The sequence below is a fragment of the Nicotiana tabacum genome, chromosome 21 (genome assembly GCF_000715075.1).
Source record: "Nicotiana tabacum cultivar K326 chromosome 21, ASM71507v2, whole genome shotgun sequence".
Classification (NCBI taxonomy): domain Eukaryota; kingdom Viridiplantae; phylum Streptophyta; class Magnoliopsida; order Solanales; family Solanaceae; genus Nicotiana; species Nicotiana tabacum.
In genome coordinates, this window is record NC_134100.1 from 73,237,750 (window position 1) to 73,265,694 (window position 27,945).

Genomic DNA, 27,945 nt, shown 5'->3' on the forward strand with positions numbered 1-27,945 from the left:
TAAAATGAAAGAAATTACTTTTTACTACATCATTTTGTTGAAATGAAAGAAAATAGTTTTCTACGTTATGAAAAAAAAGGTACTTTTTCGTTAAAAAAAAAAATATTTTTTTACATCATGAAAAGAAAATAATCATTTGTTGAAATGAAAAAGAAATAGTCTATCTATAGCATGAAAAGAAAGTACTATTAATAATATTTTTATTTAGGGTAGGGGTAGGGACATACCGTCTTCTTTCTATTGATTTTGCCTGCATTGCTCTTTCTTTTCCAATTGAGCCTTCACTATTTTCAATAGAAGAATTTGAATCTAAGAGGAGAAATTTTTGTTTCTTTGCTCAGTTCTCCAACGGGTTCTTTTTCTTCTTCTGCTTCTTCTTCCTCTTTCTTTTTTTGTTTTGTTTTTGGTGTATTTCATTCGTGAATTTTCGATTTTCCTCTGTTTTAAGCCATGTGTATGTTTCAATCTTCAATGTAAAATTTCGAGGTTTAGTGTTTTGTGATTTTGACTGAATATGGCTCTAAGTCTAACTCTGTGATTGAGAAGAATAGGTAACGCTCCCATTCGCAGATCCATTCTTGAATCTTCAATTCATCGTTTTTCAATTTGATAAACACAATTCACTGCAATCCGATTTGATTCATATTCACATCTGTTTGAAATGTGTTGCTTCTGAAGTTTACTTGTATGGTTCAGTATTGTTCTGTTTCACTTGTATATTATTCTTCTCTTCTTCTCTTGCCGGCGATCTCTTTCTCTGACGATCTCTGAATTAAACTCAGTAAGGCCGTCTAGCCTAATTTTTCTGCTCCTCTCCTTTACCTTTTCTTGTAATTTTCTTATTTAGCCCAAAACCCTAATAGGAGTATCAAATCTCCAAAGTAAAAGCTTCAATTCATCTTGATTTCAATATAAGTAATTTGAAATCTTTCCAGTATAATCTTTATTTTTGGAATATATCCATCAATTATATCCCAATATTGAGTAAATTATTTTAGTATCACTGTTGGTTTCTTGAGGTTTGAATTTATGATTTTTTTTCTATTAGTTGGCTTTGAGATTTTACTTCTTTTTCCAAATATTCATTTCTTGAAATATTTTCCAGATTTTTCAGTAAATCTGATCCTTTTCTGAAATCAATCACTTTGTTTTCCACTATTTTTCCTTCTGAATTTAAAAATGCAATCTTTTTAGTGAATTGCTATTTGGGTTTTTCTTGGCATACCTCTGTTCTTCTTCTCCTTTGGTTCCCCATTCTATTTTTGCAGGTATTTATTACTGGATCAGATCGTGCAACGGATGTCAAAATCGGTTGGAGGCAGTGGAAAATTGACTAAGGTTACTACGACAGCACGACCTTGACATTTACGATGATTCACCCAGGTTTCACACTAATCAGGAATTGGTACCTCCTGTTCCTAGTTAATATCTCTGTCTTCCCTTATTGGTATACAATTAGTTTATGTTATTTTAAGCCTAATTCTTGATTGCCTATAATTATTTAGTGCATCTGCCTAGATATTTTTCTTGCTAGTAAATGTTTAGGGATTTATAGACTGGAATTTGATTTTTTAGTAGGTGTTATGTTAGCCTTCTTTTAGATATCTATTGTTATCACTGGTTTAATTCTTACTTGTCTGTTTGTCTTATATGTATGCATTTCTAATGGTTAGAGTCATAAGTGTTAGACCCGCCTCCTTTATTTTTATCCTTTGTCTGTTTTAGCGACGGTTCTAGCATAATTTTCCGTATATTATAGTGGCTGGAGTGAGTGATGGTGGAATAAGGTCATGTCCCCGGGTGGGGTGGGGGCGGTTGTACAAAGGAAATATCAAGGGAGTCTCTAGGCTGAGAGTGGGGTCCTGGAACATAGAAACTTTGACGGGGAAGTCTATAGAGTTAGCGAAAATCCTCCAGAAGAGGAAGATCAACATAGCTTGTGTCCAGGAGACTAGATGCATGGGTTCGAAGGCTCGAGCTGCTAATGGGTTTAAATTGTTGGTCTCAGGATGCGAGAGGGGTAAGAATGGGGTAGGTATCTTGGTTGACAGGGAGCTTGTAACGACCCGACCGGTCGTTTTGAGCATTTGTACTTCGTTTGATAGTTTACGGGCGTGAGTAGCTCCGTATGATGTATTTTGACTTGTGTGAATCATCGATTTTTATTTTCAGGTTATTCGGGACTGATTTGGAAGAATGATTCCCAACCAGGGAGTTTTAAATTTGAAACAGTTGATCAAGTTTGACTTTTTAGTATTTGACCTCGGATTGAAATTTTGATGGTTCCGTTAGCTCCGTTGGGTGATTTTGGACTTAGGAACGCGTCCTGATTATGATTTGGAGGTCCGTGGCTGAATTTGGCTCAAAATGGCGAAAGTTAAAAATTTAAAAAATTTGACCGGGAGAGGACTTTTTGATATCGGGGTCGGATTCCGATTCCGAAAGTTGGAGCAGGTCCGTACTGTCTAATGTGATGTTTGTGCAAAATTTGAGGTCAATCGAACGTGATTTGATAGGTTTCGGCATCGGTTGTGGAAATTTTGAAGTTTCGAAGTTCATTGATTTCGAGTTGAGGTGTGATTCATCGTTTCGATATTGTTATGTGTATTTTGAGGCCTCGAGTAGGTCCGTGTTATATTGTAGGACTTGTTGGTATGTTAGGATGGGGTCACGAGGGGCTCGGGCGTGTTTCGGATTGATTCGGATTAATTTCCTTCATGTTTTCACTAATGTGTTCTGCTGGTTTCTAGTGTCTCAGTCCTTCATCGCGTTCGCGTTCGTGTGGCATGTATCGTGAATGCGTAGTGAATTTTGATGGCAGTGGCATTTCTTCATTGCGTTCGCGAATATTGGTCCGTGTTCGAGTAGAGTTGGGGCAAGTCTTCTTCGCGTTCACATATGAGGGATCGTGTTCGCGTAGGGTTGAGCTGGGAGCTGGAGCTGGAGGCCTTTATTCATCACGTTCACATAGTTCTGTCCCCGGTGTGTATCGCGTTCGCGAGACTTGTGCCGCGAACGCATAGAGTATTTTTGGGTAACTGATATTTTGTTCATCGCGAACGCGATGGTTTTCCCGCGTTCGTGAAAGAGGACGTCTGGGCAGTGTATATAGTACTGTATTTCGAAGGTTTCAGACATTTTTACATTTTGGGAGCTATGGAGCTCGGAATGAGGCGATGTTTGAAGCAATTTTCACCATAAAAATTGGGGTAAGTGTTCTCTACTCGGTTTTGGTTATATTTTATGAATCTATATTTGTTTTGGATAATTGGATTGTGAATTTTAAAGAGAAAATTGGGGGTTTTAGCCTAAAGTTTTATAATGTGAATGTTTGAGTTTTGAGCATCGATTCGAGGTCGGATTTGAGTGAAACTAGTATGGTTGGACTCGTAATTGAATGGGTTGTCAGATTTTGTGAGTTTTGTCGTGTTCCGAGGCACGGGCCGGGTGTGATTTTTGGCCGGTTTTGGGTTTTGATTAAGGACTTGATCTTTATCATTTGGAACTTTTTCCTTGGGCTTTATTTGATGTACTTGAGTTACTTTTGGCTAGTTTTGAACCGCTCGGAGGTCGCTACGCACGTGATGGAATTTTTGGAGCTTCGCTTGGCTTGCTCGACATTGGTATTGGCTTGTTCGAGGTAAGTAACTCTTCTAATCTTGGAGCTAAGGGTATGAATCCTGGATATACGAGTTATGTATTTGATTTTTGAGGTGACGTGCATGCTAGGTGACAGACGTGTGGGCGTGCACCATGTGAACTGTGATTTCCGTTATTTTTGTGGTACTGTGTAGTTACCTGAACTTGTCTGAAATCATAAAATCTATATGTACTAGAGTTATCGAGTTGTGATTATATTAGAAACCATGTCTAGGCTACATGCTTATCCTGTTGGGACCCACTGAGGTCATTTCTGTTGTTGAGTAATCTGCTTTCATTGCATTACATACTTAGTCATACGCATTCACATGCATATCATATCTCAGTCTCTGTTGTTATTTATTTATGTATCCTATCATTGTTTTCGGGCTGGTATCATGACATTGTGAGCCTGAGAGACTAGAGAGATTGATGACTGAGTGAGGCAGAGGGACTGATTGTGAGGATGATTATGGGATCGGGTTGCACGCCACAGCAGGTCAGATTGGCTTACTATAGCACGTGAGTTGTCCGTGCAGCACATGAGTTGTCCGTGCATTTCCAGATATTGATACTATGGCACGTGAGTTGTCCATGCAGCACGTGAGTTATCCGTGCGGATTATGGCGCTTGGGCTGTAAGAGCCCCTCTGGAGTCTGCACACCCCCAGTGAGCGCAGGTACCTACTGAGTGCAAGTGCTGTGTGCGAGTGCCGAGTGACTGGGAGGACTGGGTGAATTCATACTCTGAGAGTATGCATATGAGCTTTATCACTGCTTTGCAACGCATTTGGCATGCACACTTGACATACAAATATAGAGATGCATTTTTCCTCATGCTGTATAGTATCACGTCATTTATGACTTCTCATACATTTTTACATATGGGCATAGAAAGCATCTTACACTTGCTATCTGAAAGAAAAATGAAACATCTTATTTATTGTTGAAAGGATTTTTGGGAAAAATCATAGTTTTTAAACTTACTCGTATTTTGGTTTTTTCGGTAAAAGATTTGGGTTTTCACTGAGATACTTGAAAAGAAATGCCTATTTTTCTGGAACTGTGAACGAACTGAGCCTTTTATTTCTGAGATACTCGTATGTTACATGTACTATGCTGTTATGAACTGTTGTGGAATATTGGTATTGGATCCGACCTTTTTGTTAGCTCGTCACTAATTTCAATCTAAGGTTAGGTTTGTTACTTATTGAGTACATGGGGTCGGTTGTACTCATACTACACTTCTGCACCTTGCGTGCAGATACTGTCGCGCCCCCTTTTTTTCTCTTTCTCGCGAAAGCGGGCTTCGACATGTGACAACTCTTTTAAAGGAGGTTATTAAAAGAGGAGAGTCGCCACCTAACAAATTTTAAGGTGCGTTAGGGCATCTATCTTGCAAAAGACTCTGTTTTAACTAGTCAACGCCACCAAAGATCGGGTAAGAGCTCAAGTTACCTCCAAGAAAAGGTGTTAGGCACTCCTAGAGGTCCGCAACTATGGGTCCCAGCCGAACTTAAATTATATGGATTAGTCTATGTGGTCAAGTAAGAAAAGAGAATACAAAATCTAAGAATTTTATTACAAAGAAATCTTGAATAGGGAGGTATAGCTATTTAGATCTAACAGCAACATATAAAGGAGGGGGTCCTAAGTTTTTTAACCTAAAGGATCACCCCGTGCAACATAAATAATACTTCGCTACTCCTTTTAGATAGGAATTGCTCATATTATTCAGCGGGCACAGACTATCATCTCATGCTACCCGATTTCTATGTTGAATTCCAGTTCGCGTCCTGCGCGTGCGCTACCCGTCCCATGCCTATAGCCCAGGAGGCTTTAGACCTACTATTCGGATGATTCTAGACTTTACTTAGGTTGCTCAAAAATGATAAATCTAAGCGACATTCAAAACATGTAGGACTGAACATAAAGACAATAAATGGCTCAAGTTGGCCTCCACATGTAAGCAACAAATGCACGCGAGCAAGTTCATGTTATAGGCAATAGACAAATTTCAGAATTAAGATGAATTAAAGTCCTTAAGTCCTATAGACATGCTCCTATGTGATCTTGGATTCAAACGTGCATATGTGACATTGCTGCTTCTAGCGGCCTAGACGAGGAAGCAGTAAACCATTTGCTGTTAACGCGGGTTTTAGATACAAGTTTTAGAAAGGTAACATTGTCCTACATACATTATATCTAATAGTGGCATAGTTAAGCAAATGAAAATAGTTCTGGGAACCCAGCCTTGACAAGGAGATAAACAATTTTAAGCGAATGACAGTATCCTATAGGTAGGATCTCTAACAATTGACAATCGGACCTTGATTTTATAACACTTCACCTCTATGAGCAGGTTATCTGGGCAGAGTAATAACAATAACAATAGCTAATTGATTAGTCAAGGTCCTACATGCATGACTTCTAGGTGAAAATAGAACATAAGCTGGTGAAATCCTACAAGCAGGGTATCTAATGAATATGCTATAATCATACAAATCGAAAGAAAGCTCACTGGCATTTATTTCCTGTATGCTGTCTAGTAGCACATAGCAGTAGAATAAATAGAGGGTTTACATCAATGCTTTAATGGTAGACAAGTTATGTGAGTGTGTGAGTTTCCTAAAGGCATGATTTCTACCAGTGGAAGCAAAATGGCATATACAACAAGTCGGCTAACAAGTAAATCACATGAATCCTATGGGCATGTTTTCTACCATTGCATGCAAATATCATAGTATATCGTTCCCTAGTTTCACTATCACCCCAATTGTTCATTATAGAGTTATTACAGACCCAATGATAAACGTAATTACAAAATATCATACAAGCAATGACAGTAGGCCACAGCGGCCCCAAAAGGAAATACCCAAGATTGCCTGGGTCTTCAACAACTCTCACATAGCATACCCAGATTCCCAACAGGGAACTATATTCATTAGCACAACCCAGAAACCATAGAAGAACTCAATCCAAGCCAAACAGCCTTACATTGACCAATATTACCCAACCAGTTTACATATTCAGTAGACAGTAGGAAGAAAGAGCTGAGCGTCAGAGATAGCTCAGGTCTCAGTAGTAAAGAGAGTGGCTAGAAGACCCCAAATCCTAATGTGTCAGAGTTCTCAAGGGTCTCAAATGGACCCCGAGCAGTACTCACACTAGGGTAGTCAATAGAGAAGTCTTAGTGGCCTTAGTTTTCAGTCGGCCAAGAGTGGTATATTCCGAATAGTGTAGGTAACAAATGAGAGTGAGGGAACAATGATTAAGAGGACAGAATTTGAAGAGGTGCATTTGTATTTTAGAAAGCAGACATGACAGAGGTGACATACAAGCAAAGAGAATCAACAAAACTCAAAGAGCAGGTTGTTATCACAGATTCAAACACTTAGCATATTGGGCAGAAAACATTTTTTGTTAAAGACAAAGGCATTAAGTTTCTAAGATTACAAAATTGACATATAAAGGTGCATAATACCAAACAAGTCTGAATTAGAGCATTAACTTAAAGTGTTAGAACCTAGGGGACCAAATCATGTTAAGTATCCATCACAATATCAAAAGACAAACATATTAACTAACATCATGAAGCAAAACAGTATCAAACATGGTAAGGAACACAAGTTAAGATAGCTACTCTAAAGGTTCAAATAATCACTAAAGGATATGAGATTAAGCAAACAAGGAGGAATACGAGAATTTCCACCTTGTTGAAGATCTAGTGGTGCTACCCGCTCCGCCAGCAAGGAGAGAAAGAACCAAGTTTTCTGTGGTGATGTCAGAATGCGAAGGGAATGTGCTCGGCTGCTTCTCCTCCACACTTCTTTTTCTCCATGCCCGTTCCGCAGTTTTAGGCGGCAAGAGACTTTAGGGCTTGTTGGAGCTTCTGAGCGTAACGAATCGAAGCCGAAGGGCGTAGCTTTGATTGCTCAAGTTGCCCTCTCATGGTTGAATGTGAAAAAGAATTGCATACCGATGGAATGAACGAAATACGTTTTCTGTCAAAGAAGCATGCTTAACACAGCCTATAGCATAAAGGCATTCGAGCCGCGTCTAAACTAAATGTTGGGCAAGGGCCCGTACTCTCTCTTCTGTGGATACGCCGTTAGCCCTGTTTTTTGATTTTTGAAAGAAGGGGCGGAGCTTGAAGAAGCGAAGCGAGCCTTTTTCTCCTTGAGTCGGATGAATCGAGGGTTCCAAACCTTCCAAAGAGTGCTCCATGAACAATGAGCACTTCCTGCTCTGCCCGCAACGCTTGCTGCCTCTCCTACAAACCCTCTATGCGCCTTTGACCTCTGCGAAAGCAAGATAAAGACCATTATAGAAGAAACTCTCTCTTTATATAAGCTGAATAGGTAGGCACATAGTATCAAAAAATAACAGACAACTACTTGAATTTAATTAAGGGGTCCTACTCGAGTGCAGTCATTCATAGGTGCAAGGTACTTTACGAATAATTCGATGGATTGGAATGAATTTTTAAAGGATGTCGATCGCTATCCTTTTCTTGCTTTCTTCTTGTCTTGAATTTTTATAGAACGGCTTTATATCAGGTATAGTTGGTTAGGATGAAGCAAATTTGGCGTGAGATCAAAGGTTTGATTGAGAGCTTTCCAAAGTCAGTCGTCTTTGCCCAAGTGTGAACTGCTTCTGTAATATTCCAGTGGTTGCTGCAAGGAATGACGTCATAGCTCCTGCAAAAGTAATAACAGTGGAAGGGTCAGTATAGAAGCTAGAAGTAGCTAGCCTATAGTAGTCGGCGTCACGACAACATCCAAAGGTGACCTTTGGATTCTTAAGTAGGGGGGCAAGGAGGAGCTCGCCTAAGGGTCGTAGCGGACCGTTCCTTTCCCGTGAAGGTTTTGGGATATGTGACCAGATGCTTCCTCCAGATCTAACGTCTCTATCAACTAAATTCTCTTTTCTTCACCGGATCGATACCAGCCGCATTGACGATAGTCCTTCATTGCGACTTAGATTGCACGATCAAGATCAAAGTGTCCGTCCGTTGGCTTTCAGTGAACTATTGAAGCTATCGAGAGAGTACCAAATGCTGACGGTGACGAAGGTTACCGACTTTCGGTGGGCAAATGACATAGGGATTATAAAAGATGGCTGATCGCAAAACCGTAGAGAGAGCGGGCTACACCTAGCTTAGCCTATCCAATATCCGATTCAAAAAGAGCTTTTTTTGCTGATTTTCCGTTGAGTTCTTACGCTTTCATGTTGACAACTCAATTCATTCGATTACTACAGGGATGAACCCAATCCGGAATATGAACGTCTAGCTGCCCCTCTTCGTATTTTATTTCTCAGCCTTTTCACAGACTTGTTTCAAAATTTCATTATATACACGAAGCGGGGGGGTGGTAGGCTTAGTAGGGCTCGAACCTACATATCACCGTTATGAGTTTTGAAGAGGAAAAAAAAATCTCTCTACCCGTCAGCGTAGGAAGGCCAACCGAGCGAAGCTCTTTCTTTTTTTTGGCCGTGCCGTGAAGTGAAATTGTATCGTATGTTAGTTAGAGAGGTTGACTAGATGCAGTTGCCCAGGAATCCAATGCACTAACTCCTGGACTTATAACAAAGTGTCAAAACTAGCATGGGAGCAGATCATAGTTAACAGTGAACATATTACAGATGCGAGTTAGTCATTACAGGAATGCAGAACAGAGTAGGAAAAACAAACTCATGTCAAACAGCAAATATAGACATTCAGGTATCAACACATTAAGCTTAAGAGGGTCTAAATTATTCAGGTGAAGCATATTCAAATAACATATCTCAGAACTGGCAGCTTTGTTTAAAATCAAATGCTAAAGAGGTTCAAAAAAGTGCAAAAACTAACAAGGCTGCACACAGAAGTAGCCCAGAACACATTAGGTCACGAATTTTAGAGGTAAGAATATACAAATCGTGAACACAAAAGAACAAAATTGTAAAAGCCAAAAGACTTACCAGTTATCAGTTAACAAAAACAGACAACAAGAAAGAACCAACTCCACAATACTCTGAATATCAATCAAAGAGCAAGAACCTAGAATCTTAGTGCATCAGAGTTCCCAAGGGCTTCGAATAAACCCCAGACAGTGCTCGCACCAAGAAAAGTTGAAAAATCAAAATCCGGTAGCCTTGGCTTTTAGCCGGTCGAGAATCAGAGTATATAGCAAGATAATAAGAGAACAATAGAGTAATAGCTTTGATTTTTTAATGAATCTGGGTGATTAAAAGTCTGTCTTAAAGGGGAATATGGAGGGGTTTATATAGTAGTAGGAATCAAGCGAACAAACAAGGAAAACAATAAATCAAACATAAATATAGAAAGAAAGTACCACATGCTATCTGTAATGGAACGGGTAAAAGGAAAAGTATAAAATTCTGAACCTTAATTCGACAGAAATGGAAGATTGACCGAAAATCTTGGCTAATCGGACCCAATATAGCCTGGCCATGATGTATATGGATGAGATATCGTCCAGATTTAGGTGATTGACATTGAACGGCTTAGAATCTAAGAGGTAGTACTTGCCATATTTAGGCAAGTACTAAGTGATACCATGAAAAAAATACCTAGTAGCGGAGGAACACTAATATGGTAAGTAAACAATGGGAGAATCCCATGGCTAACGGGATTAGAAAGGGGGATTGGTGAAGGGCGGCGATTAGTGTACTTCAGAGAGAGGTGAGACAGACAGAGTTTAGAGGCGGCGGGTAATGGGGTTAGGGTTTAGGTTTAATGGATTTAAAAGGGGAGGTGGCTTGTGAGCCGTTGATCTCTGAGATCAATGGCCAAGATTGAAGAAAGATGGGGCGGGTCATACAAAACGGGTCCCGACCGGGCTGTTGTTTTAAAGAAAGGTCATTTGGCTTTGGGCTGGGGTTCTAGGCTAAGGTGTTGGGCCAATTTGGTCCGAAAAATCACTCAAAAATTAGGCCTGCCTTTTAAACACATATAATTTATAAAAATAATTAGTAAATGAGTAAAAAATATTTTATGCACTAAAATGATTAAAAATAGATTTAGCATTATAAAAATGTAAAATGCTATTTTTGGCACAAATAGTATAAATAAGGAGCATTTGTACATGAATATATGCTATTATTGCAAAATTAGATAAATAGCTCAAAAATGCTAATGTAATTATATAAAATGAAGTAAAAATATTTAAAACATGTATTATAGGTGAAAATAATAATTTTAGGTAACTAAGTCATCACAAAAATAATTTGAAGGAGTAATTAATAATTATTCAAGCAATTTAAATACAGAAAAATCAATTTTAAAGCTCTAAAATAATGGAAAATTATAGAAAATGCTTGTATAGAATTGTAAACTAAACAATGATGCAAAAAATGATGTTTTGAAAGTATATATATTATTTGAAAAGTATGAGGGCAAAATTGGGTATCAACAACTGCCCTTCTTTACCCGGGAATGATGAAAAAGTTGTCGGGTAAAGAAAATGATGACCGATTTTGACCGAATGAGGTGATTTGAAAAAATGGAGGCCGAACCCTGGTTCCTGAATTGCCTACATATCCCTGGTGTTACAGGAATTAGGCCGTGTGTAGTTCTAGATCCAATAGTGAACTGAACCAATGGGGTTGTTATAGGGATGGTCGTATGCTTCGAAAAAGGTTATTTTGGGGTAGGACAGTATCAGATGAATTTATGCGGAGTCATCGATGTGAATCTGAAACGTTATGGATGTATCACTGAGCAAATGTCTGAACGGTCATAGTGTAAAAGGCGGGCAATTGATGGTGGTCGGTTATGTTTGAAATAATAGCAGGATGTGAACATTGAACGGAAACCGAAGCAAAAATTACTCCTGTTAGGAGAACAGTTACCTGCTGGATTACCTGCAAAACTTAAAAAACGATGCATGCAAGTATATATAGATTATTGCGAGAATTTAAACATGATGCAGATTCCTTTCGGACCATGAGGGTTGTCTTTGGACGGTGAGGATGGTGTCCTTAGACTATGATGTCCTGGGCCATGAATCATGTGATAAGAAATTCGCAGGCCATGAAATGATGTCCTCGGGCCATGAAAATGGTGCCTCTGAACCATGACGCCTTTGAATAATGATGTCCACTTTTAAGAGATCCTCGGGCCATGGAATGGTGTCTTCCGGCTATGAGGATGATGCCTCCAGACCATGACGCTTTTGGACAAAATGGCGATATTTCAGCCCATGAGATGCAAAATATAATATTTGGCCGTATGCAAAGATGAGACAAGACAAGGCTTAGTCTTGGGTAAGATGAGGGCAATGCTTAGCCCTGGGTGAGTAGAGGATAATGCTAGGTCTTAGATGGCGTAATGGAGATAGCATTTAATCACGAGGAAAAGGTAGTGCTTAGCCTTGTGGAATTAGGGAGGCAATGCTTAGCCTCATGCAAAATAGGAGAAAATGCTTAGTCTCATGCAAAGAAGGCAGTGCTTAGCCTTGTGCAAATAAGGAGACAATACTTAGTCTCATGCAAATAGGAGACAATGCTTAGTCTCATGCAAAGAAAGGCAGTGCTTAGCCTTATGCAATTAAGGAGGCAATGCTTAGCCTCATACAAATAGGAGACAATTCTTAGTCTCATGCAAAGAAAGGCAGTGCTTAGCCTAATGCAGTTAAGGAGGCAATGCTTAGCCTCGTGAAAATAAGAGACAATGCTTAGTCTCATGAAAAGAAAGGCAGTGCTTAGCCTTATGCAGTTAAGGAGGCAGTGCTTAGCCTCGTGCAAATAGGAGATAATGCTTAGTCTTATGCAAAGAAAGGCAGTGCTTAGCCTTATGCAGTTAAGGAGGTAATACTTAGCCTCGTGCAAATAGGATACAATGCTTAGTCTTATGCAAAGAAAGGCAGTGCTTAGCCTTATTCAGTTAAGGAGGCAATGCTTAGCCTCATGCAAATAGAAGACAATGCTTAGTCTCATGCAAAGAAAGGCAGTGCTTAGACTTATGCAGTTAAGGAGGCAATTCTTAGCCTTGTGGAATTAGGGAGGCAGAGCTTAGCCTCATGCAGAAAAACAAGGAGTGATAGTGAGAAAGAAGAGTATTTCTTAGGTGACGATGTGTTTGCGTTTGGCAACTTTTTCATTATGAAGGTAGTGATTCTAATGTGTGTGTGTATTTGCACATATTCCTGTTATGTTCATTGTTCCTGCATCCAAAGAAAAATCGTGAGTTTGCGGGGAAGGTTGGTCCGTGCTTTCACCCTCTCGCTTTGCTTTTGCTCCTGTCTTGAGATCCTGTTTGAGTTACCCTTGGCAGCATCTGGCTGTTTATAAAAATAAAGTTTTCTAAAAATATACGTGCATTTGATGAACGTAGTTATTTAAATATAGTAGTATGCAATATCAAGTAATTTAGATGAACCAATGACTGTGACATATTTTAGAGATATTGCGACTTTCTTGCTTTAGAATTTTGAGGGTCCTCCTCAAAATTCTGCCACAGGTTAAAAGCAATTCTTTGACCATTCTATGTATGACGAAGTTGGCTGGACTTGCTTCAGAATTTTGAGGGTCCTCCTCAAAATTTTGCCCTAGTTTCTGACCATGGCAAAATAAAGATCTTATTGAGATGTGACCGAATCCACAAGGCTACCTACGTATCCCCTCTTAAACGGGAATCAGGTCAAGCATAGTTCAGTTATATCAAATGAAGAAATGTAAATAATCTAAATATAGTATCTCTTGACTGCGTCTGAGTTGATAGGTTTTGGCCAAATTTCTCCGTCCATTTCTGCAAGTATGAGCGCTCCTCCTGTTAGTACTCTGTGAACCATGTAGGGCTCTTGCCAATTGGGTAAAAATTTCCCTTTGGCTTCATCTTGATGCGGGAAGATCCGCTTTAGCACCAACTTCCTTGGTGTGAATTGTCTAGGCCTGACCCTTTTATTGAAAGCTCTGGACATTCTGTTCTGGTAAAGTTGACCGTGACATACTGCATTCATTTTTTTCGCGTCAATGAGAGCCAGTTATTCATAACAACTTCGTATCCATTCTGCATCACTAAGTTCGACTTCTTGTATTATTCTTAAAGAAGAGAGCTCTACTTTGGTGGGAATAACCGCTTTAGTACCATAAACCAATAAGTAGGCAGTTGCCCCAGTTGATGTGCGAACCATGGTACGATACCCGAGCAGAGCAAATGGCAGTTTCTCATGCCATTGTTTATAATTATCTACCATTTTCCTCAGTATCTTCTTGATGTTCTTGTTGGCAGCTTCTACATCTCCGTTCATTTGCGGTCTGTATGCCGTGGAGTTCCTATGCTTGATCTTGAACGTTTCACACATGAGTTTCATCAAATCGCTGTTTAAATTGGCGACGTTGTTAGTAATGATTGACTGAATCACTATCCTCATGTTGCGTTGTCTCATTACATGTCATAGTCGTAGGTTCATCGGGATAGGTAATAATAATGCTGAAAAGAAAAATGTAAAAATAATAATAAATACGAAAAGCAGTAATGCATTAAAAAAAATCTTAAAAACGTCAACAAGTGCGTCTTGATGGCTCGAGCAATTATTTCAAAACAGAATACTGAAAAATGTCTCAAATGCTCAAAACTATTTTTTAAAGTAATTCATGCTAATTTGCCAGGCTACGCATGAACTCGACGGGCCCGGGATGGTGCAGCGGTCCAGTTCTTAAAAAGATGCCTGTATGCACGAACCAACCTTTGGGCAGCGGAATAATCAAAAGAAAGAAAAAGCAAAAGGTAACCAAGTTAGTAAGGAATATTAAAAGAGTGCTTGCGATATTAAAACATGTTTCACAAAGTCATGCAATAATTCGCGTCCTAATTTGGGGACCTCATTATGCCCGAGGTAGGCCTAAGAGACACGTAGACTTAGAGAAAATTGATGCCAACATTTGCGTCATTTCATTAATGCGAAAAATGTTTACGCAGTAATGATCAACACGCTGGCATATTTTTCTCCAAGTAATGCACATAGTATAATAGCGTCCATTGGGATTGTGGAAATCCCATCGGACTTTGGACGAGGTTCATCTTAGTGGGTTGTTACATTAATAACGCTTCAACCCGTACTAGGTTTAGCATGATGCATGTACATTTCAAGTTGGAGTAGGGTTTCTATAATGGTCTAGACTGGTACTCCCAAGTGGACAACTTGAGAGGGAAAGGCACGGGACCGTGGATTACACCGCTGATCGACTAGTCTACCGCAAATAAGCCTTTCTGATTTAAAAGGGTAATTTTGGGAAGAGCGTGGATACTCATCAAGTGCCGCTATGATGATAGTTGGCACAAGTGGAGTATGATGAGGAGCATGCTTTATGTAGTAATAATAACACGTTGTCAAGTATTTGCATGATATGTAAAAGCAGCAAATAATATAGCAAAGGTAAACATGGAAAGAATATAGAAAAAAAACAAAAGGAAGGAGTTAGTTTAGTTCATAAAAATATATGTGAGAATGTAATAAAGCAGGTAAGGAAGTAGGCATGATATAGTAATTTTTACAAGATAAAAGAGCAGTCATAGCAAGTAAAGGTGAATAAGGGGAAGGGATGTGCCTGTCATAGCAGATTTAAACAAATAAAGATGTGTAGGGGAAGGGGTGTGCATGTCGTAGCGGATTTAAACAAATAAAGGTGAGTAGGGGAAAGGATGTGCATGTAACAAAGAAAGTAATCCACATAAGCCAAGTTCATTATAGTAAGAGCCTAAGTGTAAATCCCCAGCAGAGTCGCCATGCTATCGCGCCCCATTTTTTTCTCTTTCTCGCGAAAGCGGGCTTCGATAAGTGACAACTCTTTTAAAGGAGTCCTGCGCATGCACTACCCGTCTCATACCTATGGCCCAGAAGGCTTTGAAAAAACTATTCGGATGATTCTAGACTTTACTTAGGTTGCTCAAAAATGATAAATCTAAAGCGACATTCAAAATATGTAGGACTGCACATAAAGACAATAAATGGCTCAAGTTGGCCTCCACATGTAAGCAACAAATGCACGCGAGCAAGTTCATGTTATAGACAGTAGACAAATTTCAGAATTAAGATGAATTAAAGTCCTTAAGTCCTATAGACATCCTCCTATGTGATCTTGGATTCAAACGTGCATATGTGACATTGCTGCTTCTAGTGGCCTAGACGAGGAAGCAGTAAACCATTTGCTGTTAACGCGGGTTTTAGATACCAGTTTTAGAAAGGTAACATTGTCCTACATACATGATATCGAATAGTGGCATAGTTAAGCAAATGAAAATAGTTCTGGGAACCCAGCCTTGACAAAGAGGTAAACAATTTTAAGCGAATGACAGTATCCTATAAGCATGATCTCTAACAATTGACAATCAGACCTTGATTTTATAACACTTCACCTCTATGAGCAGGTTATCTGGGCAGAGTAATAACAATAACAATAGCTAATTGATTAGTCAAGGTCCTATAGGCATGACTTCTAGGTGAAAATAGAACATAAGCTGGTGAGATCCTATAGGCAGGGTATCTAATGAATACGCTATAATCATACAAATCGAAAGAAAGTTCACTGGCATTTATTTCCTGTATGCTGTCTAGTAGCACATAGAAGTAGAATAAATAGAGGGTTTACAACAGTGCTTTGATGGTAGACAAGTTATGTGAGTGTGTGAGCTTCCTAAAGGCATGATTTCTACCAGTGGAAGTAAAATGGCATATACAGCAAGTCGGATAACAAGTAAATCACATGAATCCTATGGGCATGTTTTCTACCCTTGCATGCAAATATCAGAGTATACCCGTTCCCAATTTTACTATCACCCCAATTGTTCATTACAGAGTTATTACAGACCCAATGATAAACGTAATTACCAAATATTATGCAAGCAATGATAGTAGGCCACATCAGCCCCAAAAGGAAATACCCAGCATTGCCTGGGCCTTCAACAACTCTCACATAGCATACCCAGATTCCCAACAGGGAACTATATTCATTAGCACAACCTAGAAACCATAGGAGAACCCATTTTACGCCCCGAACCTAGGAGCGAGACAAGCACCCGGTGCCTCACCTAACCTGGCGTACCAAATTGCGACTAAGGGACTCTGAACATATAATGTCATACTTTGGCCATGGGGCCACCTTGCAAGACAATTTGCGAAGCAAAATATAAAACTGAATGGAAACTAGCGCTAACTAAACATCAATATAAAGGTAGGCCGACAAGGCCGTCATAGCTACTACAGCTGACAAACCATCAAATATACATACCAGGCCTACAAACCCAACATACTGAACTAACCAACAGGATATGTCTACAAGCCTCTACTGATAGATGTACTATGATCGGAACAGGGCCCCGACCTACCCATAACATATATACAGATATACATAAGATGTACACAAAACTCTAGACCTGGCAACTCCAAAAGACGTGGAGCTTACCGATCAGGCTGAACTCAGGAAACACCTACTGAGGAGATCTACTCGTCTGTCTATCTGAACCTGCATGCATGAAATGCAGCGTCCCCGAAAAAGGGACGTCAGTACGAAATAATGTACCGAGTATGTAAGGCAATAACATAACTGAAAATCGAAACTGAACTGATAATATAATAACTGGAAGTAACTGGGAGTCAAGGATGATCCGGAGATATACTTACCTGCTGATAGTGACTAAACTCCTTCAATATAGTAAGTAAAATAAATGTCTGGCCCTATAAGGCTCGGTACGTGTAAATGCTCGGCCGTAGTAGGCTCGCTCATAGGCGCTCGGCCATACTGGGCTCTGTATCTCGGCCATCCTGGGCTCGCTCATAGGCGCTCGGCCACAGTAGGCTCGGTATATATAACTTACCATCTGATCAGAGGTTGCCCAATAGGGGCCTGCCCACCGATTATAGCTCGATGGTGGTGAAAATAGTGTAATACTGTATATATATATATATAGACCCTCTGCTCTCTTGACTGAATAAAGACAAAACTAAACTGAATATGAAGTCCCGATAAGGAATAATATTGTAACTTATGAGACTAGAATAATGTGAATAAATTCATGAATACGAACTTCTCTTTATGTCTCATTATTAACACATGTAGCTACGAGATCATGCCAAAATGAAGGAAGGGCTTAGCCTTAACATACCTTATCACAATCTTTCCAATCACCAAGTTGAACTCACCTCTTCGCACCTTAATCTACAAGAATGATAATAATACTATCGTTAAGTTACGAAAGGTACAACTATCGCACAACGAACGACAAACCTATTTTGTATTAAAACGGGCAGCATCTCCCCTATAATCCTTACTTCCTCTAAATTCAAGATAATACCAACAATACAAGAACAGAACAATAACAACATATATACATCATTTTCCAGCCCTATATACACCATCAAATACTACAAAACAGCCCAACACACCCCAATCTCTTCGTACACAAAACGACCACCGTAGTAGTGTCAAACGACCCGAAAATGTTATGACGAATGACCAGCCAACCACCCTACATTTATATGGTGTTTATAAACCCCCTTCCTCCTCCAAAACTCCACAAAATAGTAGTAAAACACGCAGCCCAACAGCAACACAAAACAGTCCACAAAATAGTCCGCTACAAGTGAATAACTCGAACTCACGGCTTCCGATCACCGTCCCGTGAGTTCTTACAAGTATAGAACGACTTACCATGAATTTACAGAAGAAATATTGGATGAAAGAGAGCAGTAAAATCACCTTATTTGTTGGATAACTCAGCTCTTATCTTAGTTCTTCAAACTCTAGGTTTTACCTCCAATTGGAACTTGAAAGGGAGAGAAAATCAATTAGGGTTTGTGGAAAATTTTTGGGTAGATTCTTTGCAGATCTTATGTCTGGTTATTATGCTCTATTTTAAGTCTAATATATGAAGAAAATAGGCCCTTAAAAGGCCTCTTTGGACGACCCGAAATGGCCCATTTTTTTGGGCTCTCATTTAAGTAAGTAGGTGACACACCTACTTGTCACCTAGCAGCTTGCGCAGTATCGCATAAATACCCATATCTTTCTACTCCAATGTCGTATTGATAAACGGTTTAATGCGTTGGAAAATAGACTCATAGATCTTTAATTTGATGGGTGGAACACCCCATAACTCTAAGTATATTGGGAGAAAATCGCAGTTACATTTGACCCAAAGTTTCAGTAAAACTTATGAATGTAACTTGTGATGACTTTCATCGACTTTTGTTCCACAACTCGCTTGACTTCAAAACATAACACACGGATGTCATACGACTAATATAAATCATAACATAATCTCCTTATCATGTTAAGCACCCTAGTCTCACCCCAAAGGTATATGTTATAACATTCCCAACTTGTCGACTTTCGACGAAACATTATTTTCTTCAATTGCTTTAGCTTCTGAACCGTCCAACCCTCTTTGTACTTGTTGTTCATGATCTTCAATATTTGTAACCTCAGAGGTAACATGATTAAATTACTTTATATACTTTTAAATATTATCTCATTTTTGGTCCTACATTAGTTTGCTTACGATGCATTTTTATGTACGAAAATATAGGGTGTAACATCATTCCCCCCTTGGAAACATTCGTCCTCGAATGTTTACTCTTAGAGACTTTGGAAACTTTTGCCAGAGTATCCTTCGTACACTAGGTTAAAACCAACCTGTACGTAGCCAGAAAACATACTATGCATTCCACACATGGCCAATGTTTATAAATAGCAACACTTTGCCTCACCAACCGTAAATCATAAATACTAAAAGTGAAAAATAAAAGCTTACCTGCTGACCTGCTAGCCTGAATAGAGCTGTGTTGTAGCATCCCATCTCGAGCCATATCTTCAGTTTGAATCGGATGACGAGCCATTCCCACGTCATCTCTTCTACATTCTTGCTCCTCCATAAAACCTTTACGGAAGCTACCTCCTTATTTCGTAGATTGCGGATTTGTCGGTCTAGGATGGCAACTGGAATTTCCTCGTATGACAAGTCCTCTGTAATCTGTACATCATCCGTGGGCACCACTCGGGTAGGATCGCCAATGCACTTCCGTAGCATAGATACGTGAAAAACCGGATGGACAGACTCCAATTCTGAGGGCAACTCTAACTCATAAGCTACTTGGCCCACTCTCTGAATGATCCTATAAGGCCCAATATACCGTGGGCTAAGCTTGCCTTTCTTGCCAAACCTCATCAAGCCTTCATAGGTGATACCTTTAAGAATACCCAGTCATTAATCCTGAACTCTAAGTCTCATCACCGCACGTCAGAATATGACTTCTGACGACTCTGAGCTGTCAACAGTCGCTCCCGGATAAGCTTTACTTTCTCTATGGCCTGTTGAACCAGGTCTGGCCCATATAACCCAGATTCCCCAACATCAAACCACCCTATAGGAGATCTGCACTTATGCCTATACAAAGCGTCGTACGGAGCCATCTGAATACTGGAGTGGTAACTGTTATTATATGCAAACTCGACAAGAGGTAGATGTTCATCCCAACTTCTTTTAAAATCTAACACACATACTCGTAACATATCCTCGAGCGTCTGAATTGTGCGCTCGGCTTGTCCATCAGTCTGTGGATGAAAAGTTGTGCTGAGATTCACCTGAGTCCCTAGACCTCTCTGAAATGACCTCCAAAAATGTGCTGTAAACTGAGCCCCACGGTCAGATATAATAGAAACTGGTACTCCGTGTAGCCGCACTATCTCCTTAATATATAACTTTGCATAATCTTCTGCTGTATATGTAGATCTGACCGGTAGGAAGTGAGTTGATTTCGTGAGCCTATCGACTATCACCCATATGGAATCGAACTTACGATTAGAACGAGGTAAACCCGTGATAAAGTCCATGTTTATCGCCTCCCATTTCCATGTCAGGATCTCTATAGTCTGCATTAGCCCTCCGGGCTTCTGGTGCTCTACCTTTACTTGCTGGCAACTAGTACATTGGGCGACAAACTCAGCAATGTTCTTCTTCATATCATTCCACCAGTACACATCCTTAATGTCATGATACATCTTCGTCGACCCAGGATGGATGGAATACCATGAATAATGTGCCTCTGACATAATCCTGTCTCGTAGCCCTGCTACATCTGGAACACACAAACGACCCCTATATCTGAGAACCCCATCTCCCTTTAGCTCTAACAGTGGCTTCTTCTGCTGCGGAACTCGCTCTCTCAGCTCGACCAACTCTGGGTCCTCGTACTGCCTTTCCTTGACTTCCGCTATGAGGGATGATTTTGTAGTGTTTTGGAGTACAACTCCACCATCCTCAGAATCTACTAACCGAACCCCCAACGAAGACAATTGATGAATCTCTCTAGCTAATTGTCTTTTCTTGGGCTCTACATGTGCTAAGCTACCCATAGATCGGCGACTTAAGGCATCTGCTACAACATTAGCTTTCCCTGGATGGTAGAGAATGTTAACATCGTAATCTTTCAATAACTCAAGCCATCGCCTCTGTCGCAAATTCAACTCTTTCTGCTTGAAGATATATTGTAGGCTTTTATGATCAGTAAATACATCAACATGAACACCATATAAATAATGCCGCCATATCTTAAGTGCATGGACAACCGCAGCTAACTCGAGGTCGTGGGTCGGATAATTCCTCTCGTGCTTCCTCAACTGCCTTGAAGCATACGCAATTACCTTCCCATGTTGCATCACGACACATCCTAACCCGACACCTGATGCATCACAATACACGGCATAACCCTCTAGACCCTCTGGAAGTGTTAGAACTGGAGCTGAGGTCAACCTGTTCTTAAGCTCTTGGAAACTCCGCTCGCAAGCCTCTGTCCATTGAAACTTAGTTTCTTTCTGTGTCAACTTCGTCAATGGTGCCGAAAGGGAAGAAAAACCCTCTACGAACCTCCGATAGTATCCTGCTAAACCTAGAAAGCTACGAACCTCTGTCGGAGTGGTAGGTCTAGGCCAAGATTTCACGGCCTCAATCTTCTGAGTGTCCACCTTTATCCCTTCATCTGATACAATATGCCCCAAGAATGCTACAGACTTCAACCAGAACTCACATTTAGAAAACTTAGCATACAACTTACGATCACGGAGGGTTTGGAGTACCGCTCGCAGGTGGTCCACATGCTCATCCTCTGAACAGAAATAAACCAGAATATCATCAATAAATACTATCACGAACAGATCTAAAAATGGCCGGAATAGGCTATTCATCAAGTCCATAAATACAGCGGGTGCATTAGTCAACCTGAAGGACATGACAAGGAACTCGAAGTGGCCATATCGGGTCCTAAAGGCTGTCTTTGGAATATCTTTTTCCCGAACTTTGACCTGGTGGTACCCCGACCTCAAATCTATCTTTGAAAAGCATCTAGCCCCCTGCAACTGATCAAACAAGTCATCGATCCTTGGAAGTGGATACTTATTCTTAATAGTTACCTTGTTCAGCTGCCTATAATCGATACACATCCTCAGCGAGCCGTCTTTCTTCCGCACAAATAGTACTGGTGCACCCCAAGGTGAGGTACTGGGCCTGATGTAACCTTTCTCCAGCAAATCTTTTAACTGCTCCTTCAACTCCTTCAATTCGCCAGGTGCCATTCTATACGGAGGGACGGATATTGGTTGAGTTCCTGGAAGCAAATCGATGCTAAAATCAATCTCTCGCTCTGGAGGAATACCTGGAAGCTCATCTGGAAACACATCTGCATACTCTTTGACTACGGGAATAGACTGAAGTGTAGGTATCTCAGCATCTGCATCTCTAACTCGCACAATATGATAAATGCACCCTTTTGCGATCATTTTCCTCGCCTTCAGATAGGAAATAAACCTACCTCTGGGTGTTGGTGTATTACCTACCCATTCAAGGACTGGCTCACCCGGAAAATGAAATCTGACTGCCTTTGTTCGGCAATCAACTGTGGCATAGCAAGCGGCTAACCAGTCCATGCCCATGATAGCATCAAAATCCATCATCTCTAGCTCAACTAGGTCAGCTGAGGTCTGACGACTACAAATTGTCACCGTACAACCTCGGTAAACCCGTCTAGCAATAATCGATTCTCCGACCGGTGTAGATACTGCAAAAGGATCACTTAGTATTTCAGGCACTATACCAAACTTCCTCGCGACAAATGGGGTAATATACGATAAAGTAGATCCTGGGTCTATCAAAGCATAAGCATCGTGAGAGCAAATGGTTAATATACCTGTCACAACATCTGGTGAAGACTCCTGGTCCTGTCGACCCGCTAAAGCATAGATACGGTTCTGATTACCACTTGAACTGGAACCTCTACCTCTGCCCCGACCTCTACCAGCCAAAGACTGAGACTCGCGCCCTGAAGGATGCACGGACATAGATGATCCTGTTACTGAACTCGCTGGTTGTGCCATTCCCCCCGAATCTCTATTTGGGCAATCCCGCATCATATGCCCTGGACGCCCACATGTATAACAAGCATCAGAACCTGCTCGGCATTGGCCCAAGTGTCCTCTACCACAGATGTCACACTATGGAGGAAGTGACCATGTCTGCGTAGATCCTCGCTGTCGCTGCAAACCCGACGCCCGTGAGCTCTCACCTGGTCCTGACTGAGTATAGCGGTCATACCTGTAACCCTGTAACTGAGGTGGCGGAGGCCTAGGTGGCCGTCCGAAGTATTGGGTCCTATAACTACCCTGATATTGCTCCTGAGACCTGGGAAATCTCATCCTCTTACGTTGCCCTTGCTCAGCCCTCTCTGTACCCTGCTGCCGACGCCTACCCTTTTCTATATTCTGGGCGAAATGCCTGAATCTGGGAGATATCCATACTATCCTGCAATGCAGCGGTGGCACATGCCTCGGTTAACTCTGGGGCTAACCCTGCTATAAACCTGTGAATCCTGTCCTGCATAGTAGCAACTATGGATGGTGCATATCTGGCCAATGAGTCAAAACAGACACTATACTCTCGAACACTCATATTACCCTGCTTGAGGGCTAGAAACTGATCGACTCGAGCCTGTCGGATCTCCCGTGGTAAGTACTGGTCAAGGAAGGCATCTGAAAAATTCTCCCAAATAGCTGGAGGTGCATCACGTCCCCTGGACCTCTCCCATCCCTCGTACCAAAGGATGGCTATATCTCGGAGTCGAAAAGCTGCTAGCTCAAATGCCTCTTTCTCCGTGGCATGCATAACACGAAAGATCCTTCAAAGCTGATCTATGAAATCCTGCGGGTCCTCCCTCTGATCTGTCCCCGTGAACTCTGGGGGACTCAAAGCAATAAACTCTCGGACCCTTGAACTCCCAGACCCCTCAGAAGTTCCTGCACTAGCTGATGCCCTAGCCTGTTGCTGGGTAGCTACCAACTGTGTCAACAAATGCACTGCACTCCTCAAGTCCTGATCTGATGGAAGTGGAGGGGGAACTGGATGTGCGGTTTCCCTAGGAATCTCCGTAGTTGGTGGAGGAGCCGGTAATGGCTGAGTAGGGGTCTCGCCTTGAGCCTCAGACTGGGCCCCATCTACTGGGGGTACCCTGCTGGTCCCCTCACCTACTGCTGTATCTCTCCTCTGGCTAGCCGTAGTCTTCCTAGTCACCGTCATCTGTGCATGCAAACACCAACACATAAGTTTAATTCAAATTTCCTATAACTCAGTTCTGTAGCACGATTTAGATTTCAAAGAAGGGTAACCAACTCCTAAATGCCCTGTAGTGCCCTGCTTATATAATGTGGTACACAACACATCTATAAACAAGACTCTACTAGACACGGCTTGTAGACTCCCTAGGATAGAACTGCTCTGATACCAAGTTCGTCACGCCCCGAACCTAGGAGCGAGACAAGCACCCGGTGCCTCACCTAACCTGGCATACCAAATTGCGACTAAGGGACTCTAAACATATAATGTCATACTTTGGCCATGGGGCCACCTTGCAAGACAATTTGAGAAGCAAAATATAAAACTGAATGGAAACTAGCGCTAACTAAACATTAATATAAAGCTAGGCCGACAAGGCCGTCATAGCTACTACAGCTGACAAACCATCAAATATACATACCAGGCCTACAAACCCAACATACTGAACTAACCAACAGGATATGTCTACAAGCCTCTACTGATAGATGTACTATGATCGGAACAGGGCCTCGACCTACCCATAACATATATACAGATATACATAAGATGTACACAAAACTCTAGACCTGGCAACTCCGAAAGACGTGGAGCTTACCGATCAGGCTGAACTCGGGAAACACCTACTGAGGAGATCTACTCGTCTGTCTATCTGAACCTGCATGCATGAAATGCAGCGTCCCCGAAAAAGGGACGTCAGTACGAAATAATGTACCGAGTATGTAAGGCAATAACATAACTGAAAATCGAAACTGAACTGATAATATAATAACTGGAAGTAACTGGGAGTCAAAGATGATCCGGAGATATACTTACCTACTGATAGTGACTAAACTCCTTCAATATAGTAAGTAAAATAAATGGCTGGCCCTATAAGGCTCGGTACGTGTAAATGCTCGGCCTTAGTAGGCTCGCTCATAGGCGCTCGGCCATACTGGGCTCTGTATCTCGGCCATCCTGGGCTCGCTCATAGGCGCTCAGCCACAGTAGGCTCGGTATATATAACTTACCATCTGATCAGAGGTTGCCCAATAGGGGCCTGCCCACCGATTATAGCTCGATGGTGGTGAAAATAGTGTAATACTGTATATATATATATAGACCCTCTGCTCTCTTGACTGAATAAAGACAAAACTAAACTGAATATGAAGTCCCGATAAGGAATAATATTGTAACTTATGAGACTAGAATAATGTGAATAAATTCATGAATACGAACTTCTCTTTATGTCTCATTATTAACACATGTAGCTACGAGATCATGCCAAAATGAAGGAAGGGCTTAGCCTTAACATACCTTATCACAATCTTTCCAATCACCAAGTTGAACTCACCTCTTCGCACCTTAATCTACAAGAATGATAATAATACTATCGTTAAGTTACGAAAGGTACAACTATCGCACAACGAACGACAAACCTATTTTGTATTAAAACGGGCAGCATCTCCCCTATAATCCTTACTTCCTCTAAATTCAAGATAACACCAACAATACAAGAACAGGACAATAACAACATATATACATCATTTTCCAGCCCTATATACACCATCAAATACTACAAAACAGCCCAACACACCCCAATCTCTTCATACACAAAACGACCACCGTAGTAGTGTCAAACGACCCGAAAATGTTATGACGAACGAACAGCCAACCATCCTACATTTATGTGGTGTTTATAAACCCCCTTCCTCCTCCAAAACTCCACAAAATAGTAGTAAAACACGCAGCCCAACAGCAACACAAAACAGTCCACAAAACAGTCCGCTACAAGTGAATAACTCAAACTCACGGCTTCCGATCACCGTCCCGTGAGTTCTTACAAGTATAGAACGACTTACCATGAATTTACAGAAGAAAAATTGGATGAAAGAGAGCAGTAAAATCACCTTATTTGTTGGATAACTCAGCTCTTATCTTGGTTCTTCAAACTCTAGGTTTTACCTCCAATTGGAACTTGAAAGGGAGAGAAAATCAATTAGGGTTTGTGGGAAATTTTTGGGAGGATTCTTTGTAGATCTTATGTCTGGTTATTATGCTCTATTTTAAGTCTAATATATGAAGAAAATAGGCCCTTAAAAGGCCTCTTTGGACGACCCGAAATGGCCCATTTTTTTGGGCTCTCATTTAAGCAAGTAGGTGACACACCTACTTGTCACCTAGTAGCTTGCGTAGTATCGCACAAATGCCCATATCTTTCTACTCCAATGTCATATTGACAAACGGTTTAATGCGTTGGAAAATAGACTCATAGATCTTTAATTTGATGGGTGGAACACCCCATAACTCAAAGTATATTGGGAGAAAATCGCAGTTACATTTGACCCAAAGTTTCAGTAAAACTTATGAATGTAAATTGTGATGACTTTCATCGACTTTTGTTCCACAACTCGCTTGACTTCAAAACATAACACACGGATGTCATACGACTAATATAAATCATAACATAATCTCCTTATCATGTTAAGTACCCTAGTCTCACCCCAAAGGTATATGTTATAACATTCCCAACTTGTCGACTTTCGACGAAACATTATTTTCTTCAATTGCTTTAGCTTTTGAACCGTCCAACCCTCTTTGTACTTGTTGTTCATGATCTTCAATATTTGTAACCTCATAGGTAACATGATTAAATTACTTTATATACTTTTAAATATTATCTCATTTTTGTTCCTACATTAGTTTGCTTACGATGCATTTTTATGTACGAAAATATAGGGTGTAACAACTCAAGCCAAGCCAAACAGCCTTAGATTGACCAATATTACCCAGCTAGTTTACATATTCAGTAGACAGTAGGAAGAAAGATCTGAGTGTTAGAGATAGCTCAGGTCTCAGTTGTAAAGAGAGTGGCTAGAAGACGCCAAATCCTAATGTGTCAGAGTTCACAAGGGTCTCAAATGGACCCCGAGTAGTGCTCACACTAGGGTGATCAATAGAGAAGTCTTACTAGCCTTGGTTTTCAGCTGGCCAAGAGTGGTATATTCAGAATAGTGTTGGTAACAAATGAGAGTGAGGGAACAATGATTAAGAGGACAATATTTGAAGAGGTGCATTTGTATTTTAGAAAGAAGACATGACAAGGGTGACATACAAGCAAAGAGAATCAACAAAACTCAAAGAGCAGGTTGTTATCACAATTCAAACACTTAGCATATTGGGCAGAAAACATTTTTTATGAAAGACAAGGGCATCAAGTTTCTAAGATTACAAAATTGACATACAAAGGTGCATAATACTAAACGAGTCTGAAGTAGAGCATTAACTTAAAGTATTAGAACCTAGGGGACCAAATCATGTTAAGTATCCATCACAATAGCAAAAGACAAACATGTTAACTTACATCATGAAGCAAAATAATATCAAACATGGTAAGGAAACACAAGTTGAGATAGCTACTCTAAACGTTCAAATAATCACTAAAGGATATGAGATTCAGCAAACAAGGACATAACAAAGTGTCAAAACTAGCATGGGAGCGGATCATAGTTAACAGTGAACATATTACAGATGCGAGTTAGTCATTGCAGGAATGCAGAACAGAGTAGGAAAAACAAATCTATTGTCAAACAGCAAATATAGACATTCAGGTATAAACACATTAAGCTTAAGAGGGTCTAAATTATTCAGGTGAAGCATATTCAAATAACATATATCAGAACTGACAGCTTTATTTAAAATCAAATGCTAAAGAGGTTCAAACAAGTG

General features: G+C 40.6%; 1 long non-coding RNA gene across 2 annotated transcripts; it reads left to right on the plus strand.

Moving 5' to 3' along the window:
* The first annotated feature begins 215 nt into the window (after positions 1–215).
* LOC142175491 (uncharacterized) lies at positions 216–10,677 on the plus strand. Of its 2 annotated transcripts, none has more exons than XR_012704561.1 (3): positions 216–1,405; positions 2,173–3,209; positions 3,553–10,671. It is a non-coding gene; the product is annotated as an uncharacterized LOC142175491 (long non-coding RNA). The 2 variants fall into 2 exon arrangements; XR_012704562.1 differs by lacking the exon at positions 216–1,405 and having other exon boundaries at positions 1,844–2,574; positions 2,751–3,209; positions 3,553–10,677.
* The last annotated feature ends 17,268 nt before the right edge of the window (positions 10,678–27,945 follow it).